Here is a 19,186-nt window from a genome sequence, read left to right as displayed (position 1 = left end):
TGCGAGATCAAAGCCTGCGACATCGTTGGGGGGAGGATTCCCTTTTCCTTGGCCTCGTTAAAGGTTCTCAGCTACAGCAGGCCCAACAGCTCCGAGAACTTCCTGTAGAACTCAACGGGGAACCCATCCAGCCCCGGGACCTTGCCCGCCTGCATACTCCCCAACCCCTTAGCCAACTCCTCCATCCCAATCAGAGCCCCCCAATCCCTCTAACTGCCCTTCCTCCACCTTTAGGAACCTAAGTTGGACCAGGAACTGTCGCATCTCCCCCCCCCCCCCCCCCCCCCACCCCCCCTTCGGGGGTTCTGGCTCGTATAATTTACCATAAAAGTCCTTAACGACCTCGTTTATTTTAGCTGGACTCCGCACCGTGTTCCCCCTCCTATCTCTAATTCCCCCAATCTCCCTGGCCGCCTCCCTCTTCCGCAGCTGATGTGCCAACATCCGGCTTGCCTTCTCCCCATACTCATATACTGCTCCTTGTAGCTTCCTCAACTGGGCCTCAGCCTTCCCCGTGGTTAGCAAGTCAAACTGCGTCTGGAGGCTCCGGCACTCCTTCAACAGCCCCTCCTCCGGGGATTCCGCATATCTCCTATCCACCCTCAGTATCTCCCCCACCAATCTCTCCCTCTCCATCCTCTCCCTCTTCTCTCTGTGGGCCCTGATTGAAATTAACTCCCCCATGACCACTGCCTTCAGCGCCGACACCTCCCCATTATCATTGGCCTCCACATATCTTTGGATACACCCCCGGACCTGCCCACAGACCTCCTCATCCGCCAGTAGCCCCACGTCCATTCGCCACAATGGGCGCTGACCTCTCTCCTCCCCATCTTCCGGTCCACCCAGTGTGAGCATGGTCCGAGATCGCAATGGCCGAGTACTCCACCCCCTCCACTCTCGGGATTAGCGCCCTGTTTACCACGAAAAACATCTATCCGCGAGTAAGCCTTGTGTACATGGGAGAAGGATGAAAACTCCCTCACCTTTGGCCTAGCGGATCCACAGATCCACTCCCCCCATCTGGTCCATAAACCCCCTCAGATCCTTAGCCGGTCTCTTACTGGACCTCAATCTCGACCGATCCAATGTCGGGTCCAGAACCGTATTGAAGTGCCCCCAACATTTCAAACTACCTCCCTCCAGATGCGGGATCCAACTCAACATCCGCATCATGAACCCGGCATCGTCCCAGTTTGGGACATACACATTCACCAGCACCACCCGGGCCCCCTGCAGTTTACCACTCACCATAACATATCGGCCCCCTTTATCCGCCACAATATCCACCGCCTCAAATGCCACCTGCTTACTCACCAGGATTGCGACCCCCCTGTTTTTTGCATCCAGCCCTGAGTGAAAAACCTGTCCCACCCATCCCTTCCTCAGCCTAGTTTGGTCCACGATCTTCAGGTGTGTTTCCTGTAGCATGGCTACGTCTGCCTTCAGCCCCTTTAAGTGCGAAAACACCCGGGCCCTCGACTGGCCCATTTAAGCCTCTCACGTTCCACGTGATCAGCCGGACCGTGGGGCCATTCCCCCCCCCCCCCCCCCCCCCCCCCAACCGACTAGCCATCTCCTTTTTTTAGGCCAGCCACGTGCCCACAACTCCTGCACTCTCCAGCCTCCCAGGCGGAGATTCCCCGCCCGACTCTCCCTCTTACTGTCAACTCCCCCTCAATCAGCACAGCAGCAACCCAGTCCCCCCCCCCCCCCCCCCCCCCGGGGCAAGCAACGGATTAACCCCCCCACTCCCCCATTGCACACCCGTAGGTCAGCTGACTCATGTTGACCCCGGCTGCTCCCGCCTCTGCCTCCGATCCCCTTTTGGATTTCCCATCCAAATCACCAGCCTTCCCCCCACCAAAGTGGGGTAGTGAAAGTCCCCCCCCCCCCCCCCCCCCCACACCCCACATAGACCAATGCGGACATCGAACACAGTGCCCCCCCCCCCCGCTTCAGGTACCGCCCCCACCATTTTGCAGGAAAAAGCCACACTCCCTGCCTGGGCCGACCTTGCCCCCGTGGCGCAGTTCCTTTTAACTTCGACCTCACCCCAGTCCCCGAGGGCCGAGGGCCCACCCATTCCCAAGAAAACGCGGGGGGAAAAAAAAGAAATAAACCCCACTCGACAAACATCGCCCCCACTCCCTCACCAACATCCCACATAACATACTGCAAACCATTAATTCAAGTCCAGCTTCTCGTTTTTGATAAAAGTCCCTGCCGCATCCGGCGTATCAAAATATTGTTGTCGGTCCAGGTATGTGAATCATAGTCGGCTGTAACAGCCCGAACTTCACCCCCTTCCCGTGGAGGACCGCCTTAGCCCGGTTGAATCCTGCCCGCTTCTTGGCCAGCTCTGCACACCAGTCCTGATAGATACGGATCTCGGTATTCTCCCACCTGCTGCTCCGCTCCTTCTTCGCCCATCGCAGGACACACTCCCTGTCGGTGAAACGGTAAAACCTCACCACCATCGCCCTCAGCGGTTCATTCGCCCTCGGCCTCCTTGCCAGGACTCTGTGCGCTCCATCCAGCTCCAGGGGCCTCGGGAAGGCCCCCGCACCCATCAGCATGCTCAGCATCATGGTCACATATGCCCCAGCATCCGACCCCTCCAAGCCTTCAGGGAGACCCAGAATCCGCAGGTTCTGCCTCCTCGACCCGTTCTTCAGGTCCTCCAGCTTCTCCTGTCATTTTTTGTGAAGCACCTCGTGCGCTTCTACTTTAACCGCCAGGCCTAGAATCTCATCCTCGTTGTCAGAGACCTTCTGCTGCACCTCCTTAATCGCCGTCCCCTGCATCCTCTGGGTCTCCACCAACCTTTCAATCGACGCCTTCATAGGGGCCAGCATCTCCGCCTTCAAGTCAGCAAAGCAGCTTTTTAAGAACTCCTGCTGCTCCCGAGATCACTGGGCCCATGCTGCCTGGTCCCCGTCCGCCGCCATCTTGTTTTTTTGCACCTGTTCTCCTCTCTGCTCTAACGCCACATTTTTGACCGCTCCGCTCCTGGTCCACTCCATAGTGCTGGGGGACCCTCACTGCTACCTTCCCACACCGGGAATCGTCGAGCAAATGTCGCTGAGGCTCCTTAAAAGGGCCCAAAAGTCCGTTATCGGCGGGAGCTGCCGGCCGTGCAACCTACCCAGGCATAGCCGCAACAGGAAGTCCCACATTATTCAATCTTAAAGACAAATGGTGGTTAAGAGATCTGAAAATGCATTGGGTAATCACGTCGCTGTTATTGATTTGTCTCAATGCTTCACCTTGGCAACCGAACTGTCGGTAATTTAGGACTATGACTCTATGGTATAACTTTTTTGAAACATTAGATATTACCTCACCAGGTCATGGAATGATTTACTTTTCAAAGATTCAGACAGAAAATGCAATGTTCTAAGTGGCAGAACATGGAGTCATGACCATAAATCTGCACATCACAAACTTCTAATTGCAGCCACAGTGTGGAAATTGAATGCAGTTTCAACTTTGCCACTTTCAGGTCCTAGGTACACACACCTGCCACCTTGTCCCTTCCCCTCTCCTGAAAACTTTGCCCACTGGAGTTTAAAGGCAGATTTCTACCACCAAGAACTCCCTCTATTCATTCCCCAATTTCCCCAGGTCTCAACAGCAATGTTCCAAGATGGTCAAATAGCAACCTGCTTGTAGACCTCCATGGAACGAGCCAAAGAGACCCTCAGCTCCTCGAACCTCCTTTTGTGGGACGGTGTCTTGCAATAACTCAGTAATCCCCAACACCATCACCCTTGTCAAGACCTTCAAACATAAAAAAAAACTCTACTCAAAACATGGCTGCATCACCGCCACCAAGAGTCTCACTTAACTTGAACGGTCACTTTTTAGAACCATTTGTTGCAATAAACAATCATTGTAAGGGCTTCCTCATCAGTACCATAGTGAATGGAATAAGTTCAATCTACAGTCCTCATTGAGTTAGCACACAATTAAGTATCTGTAACCTCTTCCTAGACAGTGGAATAAAAACGCACTATGGTCCCCAACCCTAATCAGAACCCTTGCTTAAAAAGGATCATTTGTGAATGTCAGAAGAAGGGAAATTTGGAAAAATACTGCTATTTTAAGTATTTCAAATTAAAGTTGCATTTTAATGTGATTCAATTGGTGAAAATTCTTAAGCAACAAGACACCTTTTCACCTGCATTATTATAATCATTTTAATAGTGTGGACCCAGGTTCTGCTTTCAATCTATATGGGAGAGTTGAGAACCTAAACCAAAGCTGCTTCAGTCAGGAAACAAAACAGGAGTGGAAAAAGTGTCTGTCCAAGGGGAAAGAAAAAAATATGAAACTGTGACCATCCACAACGCTAATTTCAACATCAAATGCAAGTTTTGTTTCCAGCAATTTTCACAATATTCTTCCTCGTTTCATCTTGAAGGGAATGGTTCCATGTTGGGGTGGAGTTGGAAGGGTCACTCTGTAAGAAATATTACAGATAAGTCTGACCTTGTGTTCACATGGAGTAATTTGTACAGGCAACACTTAGTTTTACCGTACAACAAGCAATGGGACACAAAGCATTTGTGGTCAAACTAATAAACCTAACCTCCATCTCATCCACCCCTCCCATGGAATCCCATCCATCTCTCTCATGTCTTTCCACATCTTGCAGGCCATTACCTCCCTCCCGTGATAAATCCCCAAACTGATTTTGAAGCCAAGGTGGCCCCTTTGGCCCAGCTTTTGACCCTAGCCATGAAATTCCCAATTAAATAAATATGATTTTGTATCATTTGCCTGTTAACAGTGGTTGAGACCAAAGAGGCTGCTCTAGTTACAAGTGTTCGAACACCAGTGGTTCGAGTATTCCAAAGCACAACGACTAAATCTTAGCTTCCATCCAAACAATTTGAGTTTTAATAGTAGTTACTCAAGACATGGATGTATATGCACTCAAAAGAAAGATTTTATGTAGTATCTTCTCATGTCCACCAGAAACACTTCAAAGCATTTCACATTTAATGAATTATGATGAGGCAGACAAGCAAACATAACAGCCGTTTCGCACATGCAATATCGAACAAGATGAATGACCAATTCTAGTGGTATTGCTCGAGGGTGAAACATTGATCAGGCCACCAGAAGTTCTTCCCACTGTTCTTCCAATTCCATAGGATCTTTTCACATTTGGCCGAATAGGCAAACAGTGGTTCAGTTTAATGCCACATTCAAAGGTCAACAACTTGGGCAATAACAAAGTGTCAGCTCAGATTCAGGGTGTGAGACTCAAACCTCTAACCTAGAAATCACTGCTATAAATGAGCCAAACTGGAACAATAACATAAAAAGAGAACTCACAATTTTTGATTGATGCTTAAGAAAGCCTATAATAGGCATAAATGCCTTTTTTTTAATTCATTGATGTGGGTGTCGCTGGTTAGACCAGCAATTATTGCCCATCCCTAGTTGCCCTTCAGAAGGTGGTTGTGAGTTGCCTTCTTGAACCCCTGCAGTCTTTCAGGTGTAGGTATACCAACTGTGCTGTTAGGGAGGGAGTTTCAGGACGTTGCCCCCAGCGGCAGTGAAGGAGCGGCGATATATTTCCAAGACAGGGTGGTGAGTGGCATGGAGGGGAACAACCAGGTGGTGGGGTTCCCAGGTATCTGCTGCTTTTGTCCTTCTAGATGGTAGTGGTTGTGGGTTTGGAAGGTGCTGATTAAGGAACCTGGGTGAGTTACTGCAGTGCATCGTGTAGATGGTACGCACGGCTACTACTGCTCGTCGGTGGTGGAGGGTTTGAATGTTTGTGGAAGGGGGAGCAATCAAGCTGGCTGCTTTGTCCTGGATGGTGTCAAGCTTCTTGAGTGTTGTTGGAGCTCCACTCATCCAGATAAGTGGAGAGTATTTCATTGCACTCCTGACTTGTGCCTTGTAGATGGTGGGCAGGCTTTGGGGGGGATCAGGATGTGAGTTACTCGCTGTAGGATTCCTAGCCTTTGACCTGCCCTGGTAGCCACAGTATTTTTTTTAAAATTTAGATTACCCAATTATTTTTTCCAATTAAGGGGGCAATTTAGTGTGGCCAATCCACCTACTCTGCACATTTTTGGGTTGTGGGGGCGAAACCCACACAGACACAGGGAGAATGTGCAAACTCCACATGGACAGTGACCCAGAGCCGGGATCGAACCTGGGACCTCAGCGCCGTGAGGCAGCTGTGCTAACCACTATGCCACCGTGCTGCCCCTCGGTAGCCACAGTATTAATGTGGCCAGTCCAGTTCAGTTTCTGATCAATGGTAACCCCTAGGATATTAATTGTGGAGGATCCAGCGATGGTAATGCCACTGAATGTTAATAATATTATAATAATAATAAAGGGTGATGGTCATTGTCTGGCACTTGTGCGGCGTGAGTGTTACTTGCCACTTGTCAGCTCAAGCCTGGATATTGTCCAGGTCTTGCTGCATTTGGACATGGACTGCTGCATTATCTGAGGAATCGCGAATGGTGCTGAACACAGTGCAGTTATCTGCAAACATCCCCACTTCTGACTTTATGATGGAAGACAGGTCATTGATGAAGCAGCTGAAGATGGTTGGGCCTCGGACACTACCCTGAGGAACTTACTTACATGTAGTTTTTCAGAGTAACAACTGTAGCATTGTACAGGTTTAGAGGTGTCTGTAAATTGTCCCTTTCATCATTGTTCCTTTGCACTAATGCTCAAGAATACACTATTATCCCACAAGAATAATAATGTGGCCAGCTTTATCAGTCCATGCTAGAAGTCACCGATAGAAAACTGTATAGCCAAACCTCGGTAAACTGTCCTGTTTACAATATGGCAATTCTCAAGCATTTTTTCTCAGCTTTAATAATGTTCCCCAAATGCAAACTAATAGATGAATACTTTCAAAATTCTCAATATCAAACTTTAAGCAAGAAACTTAGAAACAGTCCTTTAATAGGGCAGCACGGTAGCATTGTGGATAGCACAATCGCTTAACAGCTCCAGGGTCCCAGGTTCGATTCCAACTTGGGTCACTGTCTGTGCGGAGTCTGCACAACCCCCCCCACCGTGTGCGTGGGTTTCCTCCGGGTGCTCCGGTTTCCTCCCACAGTCCAAAGATGTGCAGGTTAAGTGGATTGGCCATGGTAAATTGCCCTTAGTGTTCAAAATTGCCCTTAGTGTTTGGTGGGGTTACTGGGTTATGGGGATAGGGTGGAGGTGTTAACCTTGGGTAGGGTGCTCTTTCCAGGAGCCGGTGCAGACTCGATGGGCCGAATGGCCTCCTTCTGCACTGTAAATTCTATAATTCTGTGAAGGTCCATAGAGAAACGTGGCAATGATAAGAAGGATTTTGCCACCAGCAGCATACATACATTTTGCTGACACTTGCCTACAAAAGGTCCTCAAAAGGAGATCTGGAACCTCTGTGAACAGAGCGAGCAACTGTGTTCTGTCTTCAACCACCACATTAAAGAAGTCTTAAGGAGTAGTGCCACATCTACTCCAGGGAGTTTGTTCAAATATTTAATTTAATACCAAACATGAACAGAAAGTGAAATAAGGGGAAGAAAAGAAATACTGGACTAAGTGAGAGAGATAGAAAAAAGTTTTTTTTAAACTCAGGGCGCGATCCTCCCCAAAGGAACTAAGGGCACGATTTGTGGCAGGTTTTTCAGGGAGTTCCCCGTCGGCTCTGCCAGCGAGTTCCCCACCGCTATTTAATAACACTTAGTCATTTTCTGGGGGCCCTGGGGAGTTTCTCACTGGTTTTGCACACACTTAGAATTTTTTTTAGCACTGGGGAGCTGAACTCAGAGATCGGTCCGCCATTTTAAAAGGATGCAATGATGTCTAAGTGAGCTTGTGGATCCCTCACACCACCCACCCATGGGCAATGTCACCCCCCATACACATGGGCACTACCCCGTGTGAGGACACCCCGCTATGGGGTCGGTGGGGGCACCCCCTCCCTTCCAGGACACCCTCCCGTCACCACCCAGAGGCCCCTACTTAGCTGCACTGTACACCACCAAACCCTCCTCCATCTTCATTTCATGGGCATGGCTTCCCTCAGCCCCTGACCCTTGGCAGTGGCACCCCTGCACTGCCACCCTGGCACCCAGTCAGTACCTCTGTCAGCTTGGAAGTGCCACCCAGGCACCTTGACAATACCAGGATGGCAACGCCAAGGTGCCTGTGTTCCAGGGGGAGGGCCAGGGAGCCACCCTGCACTTACCCTGACCACAAAGGGGTCTCCCATGGCCCGGGAAACCCCCCAGGGTGCCTTTCCATATGGTCCATGTTTGTGTGGACCAGCACTGATCGGCACCCCGCTGCAGCCTTCCTGGGGAGGCCGGAGGATCGAGGGAGGCCGGTGGATTCCGGGAAGGTAGGTCGTAAGTAGGTTTAAGACCTACTTCCGCGAGAGTCATTTGGTCCTGTCCCTTTTGGGCGAAGTTCCGACTCTGACGTCTCGTGGGACTTGGGTCAATCCTGCAAAGCGCGGAGGCCCACTGGAGACCTGTCTCAGGATTCTCCGGCTGCGTTGTGCTCTCATTTGAGTGCAAAGCGGCAAGAGAATCGCGCCCCAAGTGTCATGTTGGGCGGGTTTGGCACGGTGATTCCCACTAGGTGTTTGGGTGCGATCCAGACTGGTATTCACCCACACAGTGATTTATTTGGAGCTGGATACTCCCACACTGAAGAGCTTTTTTCTGCAGTGGGGATCTAAAGTTGCCGGCAGGACCGGCTCCTCAGAGATTGGGGCGCCATTTTTAAAGAGTGTCCAGATCTCAAAGTGAGATTGAGGGATCCTTCCCCACACTCAAACATGGGCAACAACCGTAACCCTCGACCCTGGGTGCAACCCTAGTCCCCTCTTTCAAACAGTTCCTTCAACCCCCCCCCACCCTTCATAACCCCCTTTTCATCAGCATGGCCCTCCTCAGGCCCCCACCCTTCGCTGTGCCAATGTGCCTCTGGCACCTGGCTGTGCCAACCTGGCACCCCTTCGATGCTATGTTGGCACTGCCATGGTGGCACTGCCAGGGAACCAGGTTGCCACTGCCAGATCGGCACTGCCATGCCCTGCCCCGACCACCTGGGGACTCCAATAGTCTCCGAGCCCTCCCGACGTGGCCATCATGTCCAGTCTCTGTTTTTGGAGACTAGCACTAATTCGCACCAATGTGAGGCCTGGCCAATGCATCTGGTGACTTTAAAGAGCCGGAGATTGCGGCCTCAAATGGGCTGTACAGAGGCTCATGGCTCATGTAAATATGTTTATCTGGATCACACCCAGCGACTGGTTCTTTGGCACCAGGTCATGGAGGTGTGGACATTTTCATCAAGTTAACACTGAACAAACTAAAGCCACTCTTTTCAGTCCCTGCCAGCACACTCCTTTCTTTCACCCCACCTGCATCAACCTCTCAGACTAAGTTCTCATGCTCACTATTGGTAGACACATCTGACATCTTGATCTGTCAACTTGAAACTCTCATCCCACATCCCCTAAATCATTAAATCCCTAATCTTCCAGCTCCTGACTTTGGGGCCCAAATTCTTATAGCGTCCCACTGAGGCTTCAATTGTACTTTTTCATTCTTTAAAGGGATGTGAGCATCACTGGAGAGTCCATCATTTGTTGCTCATCCTGAATTGCCCTCATGAGCCGCCTTCTTGAACCGCTGCAGTCCTTGTGATGTTGGTACACCCACAGTGCTGTTAGGGAGCGAGTTCCAGGATTTTGATCCAAAGACAATGAAGGAACAGCGATATAGTTCCAAATCAGAATTGAGTGTGGCTTGGAGGGAAACCTGCAGGCTGTGGAGTCTGTTTCCTTTGTTCTTCTAGGGAATAGAGGCTGTGGGTTTGGAGGCGCAAGTGAAGTATCTCAAGGGATGGAAGGTGCAACTGAAGGACCTTGAGAGATGCTGCAGTGTATCTTGCCTATGGTACATACTGCTGCCACAGTGCACCAATGGCGGAGGGAAGGTATGTTTAAGGTGGTGGATAGGATGGTGATTAAGCTGACAGCTTTGTCCTTGATAGTGTTCAATTTAAGTGTTGGTGGAGGTGCACTCACCCAGGCAAGTATTCCATCATATTCCTGGTGTGTTACTTAGGAATGGTGGATAGGTTTTAGGGAGTTTGGGGATGAGTTACACATTGCAGAATTCCCAGCCTCCATCCTACTCTTGTAGCCACAGTATCCATATGGCTGGTTCAGTTAAGTTTCTGGTCAATGGTAACCCCAGGATATTGATGATGGGGATTCTGCAATAGTAATGCCACAACTGTTCAGGATAGATGGTTAAATTTTCACATGTTGGAGATGGTCATTGTCTAGCACTGGTGTAGCGTAAAGGGGAAGGGAGTGACGTAGAGGTATTGTCACTACACTAGTAATCAAGCGACACAGGGTACTGCTCTGTGGACATGGATTAGAATCCCACCAGGGCAGATGGTGAAATCTGAATTCAATAAATGTCTGGAATTTTTTAAAAGTCTAATGACGACCATGATACCATTGTTGATTGTTGTAAAGACCCATCTGGTTCAATATTGTCCTTTAGGGAAGGAAATCTACCATCTGTACCTGGTCTGGCCACCATGTGACTCCAGCCGCACAGCAATGTGGTTGACTATTCAATGTACTCTGAACCAAGGCAATTAGGGATGGACAATAAATGCTGTCCTAGCCAAAGATGCACACATCCTATCAACAAATTTTTAAAATATTACTTGCCAACACAAACTTGAATTTTGGCCAGATCTTGCCGCACATGAAGATTACATTTTCCAAATTTCTCCTTACAACATGTCTCCCTCCAAAATTACAGCTAATCTAAAATTAACTTTCAGGTCCCCTCCTGTACAAAACTCATAACCATCTCTCCTCCTCCTCAACCTGTTAGCAACTCCATAACTCAGCCCTTGCCAATTTCTCCTTGTTCCCTATGCTACAGGAAATGTACTTTAAGATCACTATATCCTCTCTCTGAAATGCTTCCAGAGCCTCACCACTCCACCTGATCTCGCAAGTCGTATGACCCTGCCCACCTTGTTCCTCATGTTCCCTGATCCTTGAATCTGTCATCAGAGCCCAATTATTCAATCGCTACACTTCTGCTTTGTTCAATATTTCCCAAAATCACTTGGCCCTGGTTTCTTTCTTCTTGCTGTGGAAAGCCCACTAAAAACCCAAATCTGTGGCAATCCTGGCTTTGACAGAGTCACCCAGACTCGAAACGTTAGCTCCGTTTGCGCTCCACAGAGGCTGTCGGACCTGCTGAGATTGTCCAGCATTTTCTGTTTTTGTTTCTGATTCCAGCTTCCGCAGTCATTTACTTTTATCTGTGACAATGTATTTTTATCTCTTCACCCGCCCCAGCCATTTTGCTTTTCCTGCTGGGTGCCTCACTTCCCCTCCATGTTAAGTGCTCCTAACCTTCCCTGGCATGTGTGAAGCACATTACTAATGAAAGCTGCTGTATTCCAAATTGGCGCTGGCGTAAACAAAATTCAATGCAAGATCTGGCTTCCCACCAGCACAAGTTTGGACCCATACCATTATAACCTGACTGGCAGCAGGCTTAAGGTTGAATCACCTCAAGTCTTGACTCCCACTATTGGCCCATTCCCTCTCAGTAATGCGCCCTGCTGCTGGCCTACCTAACAGCAGCCACTGTCGTCGCTACGGTTTGAATTTACTTTTTGCATTTGCAAACTTCTAAATGCTTTTGTTATCCTACTGAGAATGTGTAGTGTAACCATTGCAGTGCCACACACAGATTTAATGTAATGATCCTCAATTACACATCTCAGCTTCAACATACCCACGGCTCACTATCAATGTGTGGTACTGAAGCCAAAATTGGTCACTTCAGAGAGTTCATCCAGTAAAACAACACTGAAAAATGTCTGCCATCACTCTCGAAGCTATTCACTCAGTTTGGTAACCAAGGACCTGTAATCACATACAAACATCAAATCTGTTATACTGGTATAGTTTAGTCCAGTTGGCTGGACAGCTGGTTCGTGATGCAGAGCAAGACCAACAGCACGGGTTCAATTCCAATACTGGCTGAGGTTATTGATGAAGACTCCCCCCCACCCCCCCCTTCTCAACCTTGCTCCTCACCTGAGGTGTGGTGACCCTCAGGTTAAACACCACCAGTCAGCTCTCCCCTTCATAAAAAGCACATTACTGCCAATGCTGGAATCTGAACCAAAAAGAAAACGCTGGAAAACCTCAGCAGGTCTGGCAGCATCTGTCGGGAGAGAAAAGAGCTAACGTTTCGAGTCCAGATGACCCTCTGTCAAAGCTAAAGACAGAGAAGGTGGGAAATATTTATACGTACTGTGGAGTACAAATGAAAGATGAGTCATAGCCACAGAAACCCAGGGAAATGGAGTGCTAACTGCCATGGAAAGCAAGGTTAATGGAGTGTTAATGGCAGTCCCCAGAGAAAACAGAAGGTGTGAAAGGCCAAACTGCAGAGAAACTATCAGAGGGTAAACTGTGACAGATGTAGGGGGAAGCAGAGGGAAAGGGTAACGAAAGGTGGATAACGTGGTGGTGGTGGGGGGGGGGGGGGGTATATGTAAAGAAAGAAAAGAGAGAAAAAAATGGTTTAAAAAACCTGTTAAAATGAAATGGGATTAAAACAAATGGGTCGAGGTGGGGTGGAGCTGAAGTTGTTGAATTCGATGTTGAGATCGGACGGCTATAATGTGCCTAACCGGAGATGAGATGTTGTTCCTCCAGTTTGCGTTGAGCTTCACTGGAACATTGCAGCAGCCCAAGGACAGACATGTGGGCATGGGAGCAGGGTCTTGTGTTAAAATGGCAAGCTTCAGGAAGGTCAGGATCCTGAATGCGCACAGACCGAAGATGCTCAGCAAAGCGATCACCCAGTCTGCGTTTAGTCTCTCTGATATAGAGGAGACCTCATTGGGATCAGCGACTGCTATAGACCAAATTTAAAGAGGTGCAAGTGAAACGCTGCTCAACCTGTAATGTGTGTTTTGGCCCTGGGATGCTAAGCATGGAAGAGGTAAAGGGGCAGATGTTAAACCTTCTGCGGTTCCAAGGGTGATGGGAGAGGTGTTGGTATGGTGGAGGAGTGGACTAGATTATATCGAAGGGAACGGTCTCTGCGGAATGCTGACAGAGGGAGTGAAGGGAAGATGTGTTTGGTGGTAGCATCACGCTGGAGTTGGCAAAAATGGCAGAGGTTTATGCTTTGCTTATGGAGGCTGGTGGGATGAAATGTGAGAACGAGGGGGACTCAATTCTTGTTCTGGGAGGGAGGGGAGGGGGTGAGCGTAGTGACCTGGGATATGGACCGCACAATGTTGAAGGCCCTGTCAACAACTTAGGTGGGAAATCACAGTTGAGGAAGAATCTACATCTGTCACAGTTTACCCTCTGATGTTAGTTTCTCTGCAGTTTGGCCTTTCGCATCTTTTGTTCTCTCTGGGGACTGCCATTAGCACACTTTCCACTTGCTTTCTGTGGCTATTAGCACTCCCGTTTCCCTTGGTTTCTGTGGCTATGACTCATCTTTCATTTTCACTCCACAGTATAAATATTTCCCACTTTCTCTGTTCTTTAGCTTTGACAGAGGGTCACCTAGACTCGAAACGTTAGCTCTTTTCTCCCCCTACAAATGCTGCCAGACCACCTGAGATTTTCCAGCATTTTCTTTTTGGTTTCAGCTCTCCCCTTCAAATGGGAAAGCAGCCTATGGTCATCTGGGACTATGGCGACTTTACTTATATTAATAGATTAAAAAGCAATATTATCCGCCCACACTGCAAACATAATCTTTTTTAACTTGCCATGTTAGCATGGGAGGCGAAAAGCAGCAATTGGTCTGGGGACATAGGCCGCGTTGTATGACTATCTTGTAGCCCATTTACACTGTTGGCTTGTCCTAGAAGGACCAATATGAGGCCTTCTTCAGAGACAGGCCTAGCATACAACGGCACTAATTTTAATTCAGTTAGTTTACTGCAGCGGAAATCGGGCTTCAGGGTGAATTTTCTGCTCGGGGAAAAGGGTCCATTTATAAAACTAAGATGAAAAATAAACTGGAACACATCTATTCCTACCAGCCCATTCCCACACAGGTATTAACGAGATAACAATGTCAGAACAGTCGCGTGATTAACCATTCTCACCAGCTGCTTGCAACAGTAAACAAAACATGATAGCTGTCTTTTTAAAAACAAAACTGTGCTGCAATCCTGCATAAGGGAAAGGTCAAGAGCTTGTAACTTTAAAAATGCACTGCACTATCATCACCAAATTAAATGGATGAATGAACTTCAAGATTCCGTCTGATCTGTGACTGTTTGCAAGGGGCCACTCAGCAAAAGAACTGAGCGATATTCAAAGTAGCTCTTATGAATATGGTAAATTCACGGTCTGTAGTACACCTGTACTAAAAGAAATGCTGGTAAGACTCAGCAGGTCTGGCAGCATCTGTGCAATGAGAAATATTATCGTTTCAACTCTATTATTAAGATTCATAGGGTCTCAAAACGTTAACTCGGATTTTGTCTCCACAGATGCTGCCAGACTTGCTGGGTTTTCCCCACATTTTCTGTTTTTATTTCAGATTTCCAGCATCCACAGTATTTTGCTTTTATACCCCTGTACAGGTATCACTTTGGTACTTGTTTACTGTACTGGACAAGGATCGTACGACAAAAGTTGAGAATATAGCACTTGGTAACATTCCAATGCTACATCTCTGATACTGAAACAGTCCACAAACTGAACTGGACTAGCCACATAAATACTGTGGCTACAAGAGCAGGTCCGAGGCTCGGAATCCTGCGACTCCCCTGAGCCTGTTCATCATCTACAAGTCAGGAGTGTAATGGAATTCCCGACACTCGCCTGGATGAGTGCAGCTCCAACAACACTCAAGAAGCTCGACACCATCCAAGGCAAAGCAACCCGCTTGATTGGCAACCCTTCAAAAACATTCACTCCCTCCACCACCGAAGCACAGTGGCAGCCGTGTGTACCATCTACAAGATGCACTGCAGTAACTCACCAAAGCTCCTTTGCAGCACCTTCCAAACCCACAACCGCTACCATCTAGAAGGACAAGAGCGGCAGATACTCCCTCCCTAATAGCACAGTGGGTGTACCTACACCACATGGACTGCAGTGGTTCAAGAACGCAGCTCACCACCACCTTTTCTATTGCAATTAGGCATGGACAACAAATGCCGGCCTTAGCCAGCGAAGCCCATATTCCTGTAAAAATGATTTTTTTAAAAATGTCATTCTATACGATTTCCCTCTGGGGTTTTTTTGCCCATCTATGCACATTGTACTTGCTCCAGTTCCACACTCGAGCGTTAGTTTCTCTATTCTGTTTGCAACATTTCAATGCAACTGAATAACCTGCATAACAGCCAATCCTCAATGCAAGGAAAAAGAGGCCCAATCAGAATTACCTTCCCACATTTTACATGAATAATTTACAAACTTACTCAGATCAATCTAGTGAAGGATGCCATTCCACACCCACATATTCAAAACACTCAACCGCCATCCTAAGAACAGTGTTCCCTGACCTATCATTTCTGCTCCCTGCTCACATTCTCACCTTGCTTCTTCCCCTCCTGAAAGACGTACTTACCCTGGACGCAGTTCCACTTGCACAAGCAGTCAACGTTACTTCAAAGAAGTGTTTTTTCCCCAGGCAGTTGTGTGGGCCCATCACCCTGGACTCACAATATTGGGAGAGGTAAAGCAGCTTTAATCTGTTTGTCTGTCATTGGTGAACAATTGGTATCAAGTGCTGACCAATTATTCAACTCCAGACAGCCATCGCAACCAGGCCCATTCGGACTTCCCGGATGGAGGAACTCAGTTAAATCAACTTTATTTTCCCCTCTTTAGGATAAAGGCAAATGACATCACTCCAACTGCTGCCTTGGCTAAAGACCAGCTGCCCTAACAAAGCCCAGGGATCAGACATGGCGCCTTCCAGTATGGCCCAGGGTCACACTGTACCCGCTGAGCGAGGGAATGCAAGTATTACAGATTCAAAGGACAGCACAGTGGCGCAGTGGGTTAGCTCTGCTGCCTCACGGCGCTGAGGTCCCAGGTTCGATCCCGGCTCTGGGTCACTGTCCGTTTGGAGTTTGCACATTCTCCCCGTGTTTGCGTGGGTTTCGCCCCACAACCCAAGGATGTGCAGGCTAGGTGGATTGGCCACGCTAAATTGCTCCTTAATTGGGAAAAATTAATTGGGTACTCTAAATTTAGAAAAGAAAAAGTATTACAAATTCAATACTGATGATAGATTGATTGCTGGCTAATATAAATTCATCTAGATCTGTTCTCACTATAAAAGGCCTTTGCATTGTAAGCTGTTGACATTTAATTTTTTTTGTCCCATTCATCAAAATGATAAAAAGGGGAAAATCGCAAATGCTGGAAATCAGAAATAAAACACAAAATTATCGGAATAATTATCGCAAGCCCATCAATCTCTGTCAACATAAAATACAAGTAGTTATTTTAGTTAAATCTCATCTAAACCCCATAAAAGTAAGCTAACGGGGAAGGTCGGGAATATTGCAGAAAACTATCACAGGTCATATTTGCTAAATAGTGGGACAAAGAGGTAGTTAATATGTTTAATAACGTGCTAACTGCTTTCCTTTGAAAAGTAGTTGAAAGAGCAGGGTGATGTAAAAGTCATCTCACTCAATCCTTGTGAAGTAGGAGAAAAGAAATTGAAGAGGACAAAGTGAATCCAGACAATTACTTGTGTTTGATAGCACGCCAAGTAAAAGAATGAACTCTCTCAGATTGAGAAGACTACATTTGCACCAATCCATTAAGAGTCCACTTTACTTATCATAGAAGAGAATTAACAGTGCATTCGGCCCATTGGGTCTGCACATGCCCTTGGAAAGAGCACCCAACTTAAGCCCACACCTCCACCATGTCCCCGTAACACAGTAACCCCACCTAACCTTTTTGGACACTAAGGGCAATTTATTATGGCCAATCCACCTAACCTGCACATCTTGGGGCTGTGGGAGGAAACCGGAGCACCCGGAGGAAACCCACGCAGACACGGGGCGAATGTGCAGACTCCGCACAGACAGTGACTCAAGCCAGGAATCAAACCCAAGACCCTGGAGCAGTGAAACAACTGTGCTAGCCATTGTGCTACCGTGCTGCCCGATGAAGGTTGTAGCAAGTCTCAAAACCAGACGTACAATATAACCTCCATACTTTTGTAGCATTGATGCTGCACATTCCTGCATTTTTAGTTTGTTTAATCAATAATGATGAACGTAAATAGCTTGCTACTGTATGTATCACTCGACCTGACCAAATGACCTTGGAAACATCAAAAGTACCTTTTCTCCCTAACTCTCAGTTTACTCAGACAATAATCATAACCTGAAGTGAAATTTGAGGGCAGCCAAATTTCACTAATACACAAGCCACTGGGAAGAACACTGAATAGCAGCCTTGTCCCACAGAAATGGAAGATGGTCATGGTAGCTGTGAAGAACTCCCATGACTTTCTACTTTCTGGAAAGCAGATTTGCGAGATATGTACAGAAAGAATGACGAGATAGGCAACTTCAAAGTTTAAGTGAGCGGCGTAGATTAAATAATACGGTAGCAAAATGTCGATCAGAACAAAAAAAATTTCAATTTTTGCAAGTGTTTAAATTCGGATTACACTTTGTTCCAGTGCGCGGAAATAAGTTTTTGTGGTACGCTCTGGCAGCTGCTTATTTGAAAGCAAAAATTTGTTCCAACGCAAATAATAAGCAGGATGAAAGTTGGATAGGATTTTAAAATACATTTTTTAAAGAGGCAACTTTAGGACTCCTTCCTCAAAAGTTTCACATGCAAAATTTTTTTTTTTTAAAAAGCATACAACGTGCAAACCCAGACAGCAGACAATACCACCCCCCCCCCCCCCCCCCCCCCCCCCCCCCCCCAAAACAGAGTTGGCATTCTGCGGAGCACGTCGTCGTGGGTACTTTTGGTATGCTTCAGGGGGCCAGGCATCTGAAGATAATGTTCACCCTACTCTGATTGAGGGTTTTCTCTCCACCACCACCACCCCCAACTTTACTCCAAGAACAGCGTAAAGTAGGAGGGGGGGGGGGGGGGGGGGAATCAAAATTGTGCAATAAAAGGACAACCCTAAAACTGCATGCCTGCATTGGGGAACAAGTATTTTAAACGCCCACAGGGACAGTGTGAGGCCTAGGCAGGCCTGGGAACATCCCACTAACAATCATCTTGTACAATCTGCACATAAAGAGGAGTCTGGCGCTGGAAATCTTTTTTTAAACTCCTGGTTCTTTTAACCTCTTGTGCCCAGATTCACCAGTCTTGTTTTTTAAGGGAGGAGGAGGAGGATGAGGGGGGGGGGGGACAGCCACTCATCTGAGGCTAAGTCCCCATCCTGGGAGGAGGGGCGCGGGAGTGAAGGGGGAGGAATCACCCCATCCCCCAAAACATTGCACCTCAGAAAAACATTTTTGGTGAATATAAAACGCCGCGGAGGGAATAATGACAAGGGTGACAAGCTTTTTTTCCCTCTTCCTGGTTCATTAAAGGTGCCGACGCCGCGCCGATTTCCGACCTAAAAACCACTTTGTTTTCCCTCTCCCGCCTCAGCCTGGGCGCTGGAAAAGCCGCTCGCGTTCGCACCAAAGAAGGCAGGAAGTTCCTGGCAATTTAATTTGTTGTTTTTTTTCCTCCCCCTTCCCTCAGTCCCCCCCTCTCTCTCTCTCTCTCTTTCTGACTCTACTTACGGTTCCTCCTGGGCCTTGACAAGCGAGCAGAAGAAAAGAAGAAAGAGCCCGAGCTTCGCTGCACCGCCGCCCCGGGGGCTGCAGAGGGCGCAGCGGAGGCGAGGCGGCCCCGGCCCGCCCTTCCCCCCCCCCCCCCCCCCCAGCCACAGACACACAGAGAGAGACAGACTGGGATAGAGAGAGACCGACTGGGATAGAGAGAGAGAGATACAGACTGGGATAGAGAGAGAGAGAGAGAGACAGACAGACTGGGATAGGGAGAGACAGACTGGGATAGAGAGAGAGAGAGAGATAGACTGGGATAGAGAGAGACAGACTGGGATAGAGAGAGAGATACAGACTGGGATAGAGAGAG

The 19,186-nt window shown here is 48.0% G+C and overlaps 1 protein-coding gene across 2 annotated transcripts in view; it reads right to left on the bottom strand.

Annotated features, from left to right (window-relative positions):
• zbtb33 (zinc finger and BTB domain containing 33) overlaps positions 1 to 18,941 on the bottom strand; it is a 36,692-nt gene extending 17,751 nt beyond the window's left edge. For both annotated transcript variants that reach the window (XM_038774837.1, XM_038774838.1), the window contains exon 1: positions 18,832 to 18,941. The gene's annotated coding sequence lies outside the window, so the exon portion shown is untranslated. The remainder of the gene's footprint in view (positions 1 to 18,831) is intronic.
• Between the last annotated feature and the right edge of the window lie 245 nt (positions 18,942 to 19,186).

This window comes from Scyliorhinus canicula, chromosome 17 (assembly GCF_902713615.1).
Source record: "Scyliorhinus canicula chromosome 17, sScyCan1.1, whole genome shotgun sequence".
NCBI lineage: Eukaryota > Metazoa > Chordata > Chondrichthyes > Carcharhiniformes > Scyliorhinidae > Scyliorhinus > Scyliorhinus canicula.
Note: the sequence above shows the minus strand (reverse complement) of the source record. Positions and strands in the feature narration are given on the sequence as shown.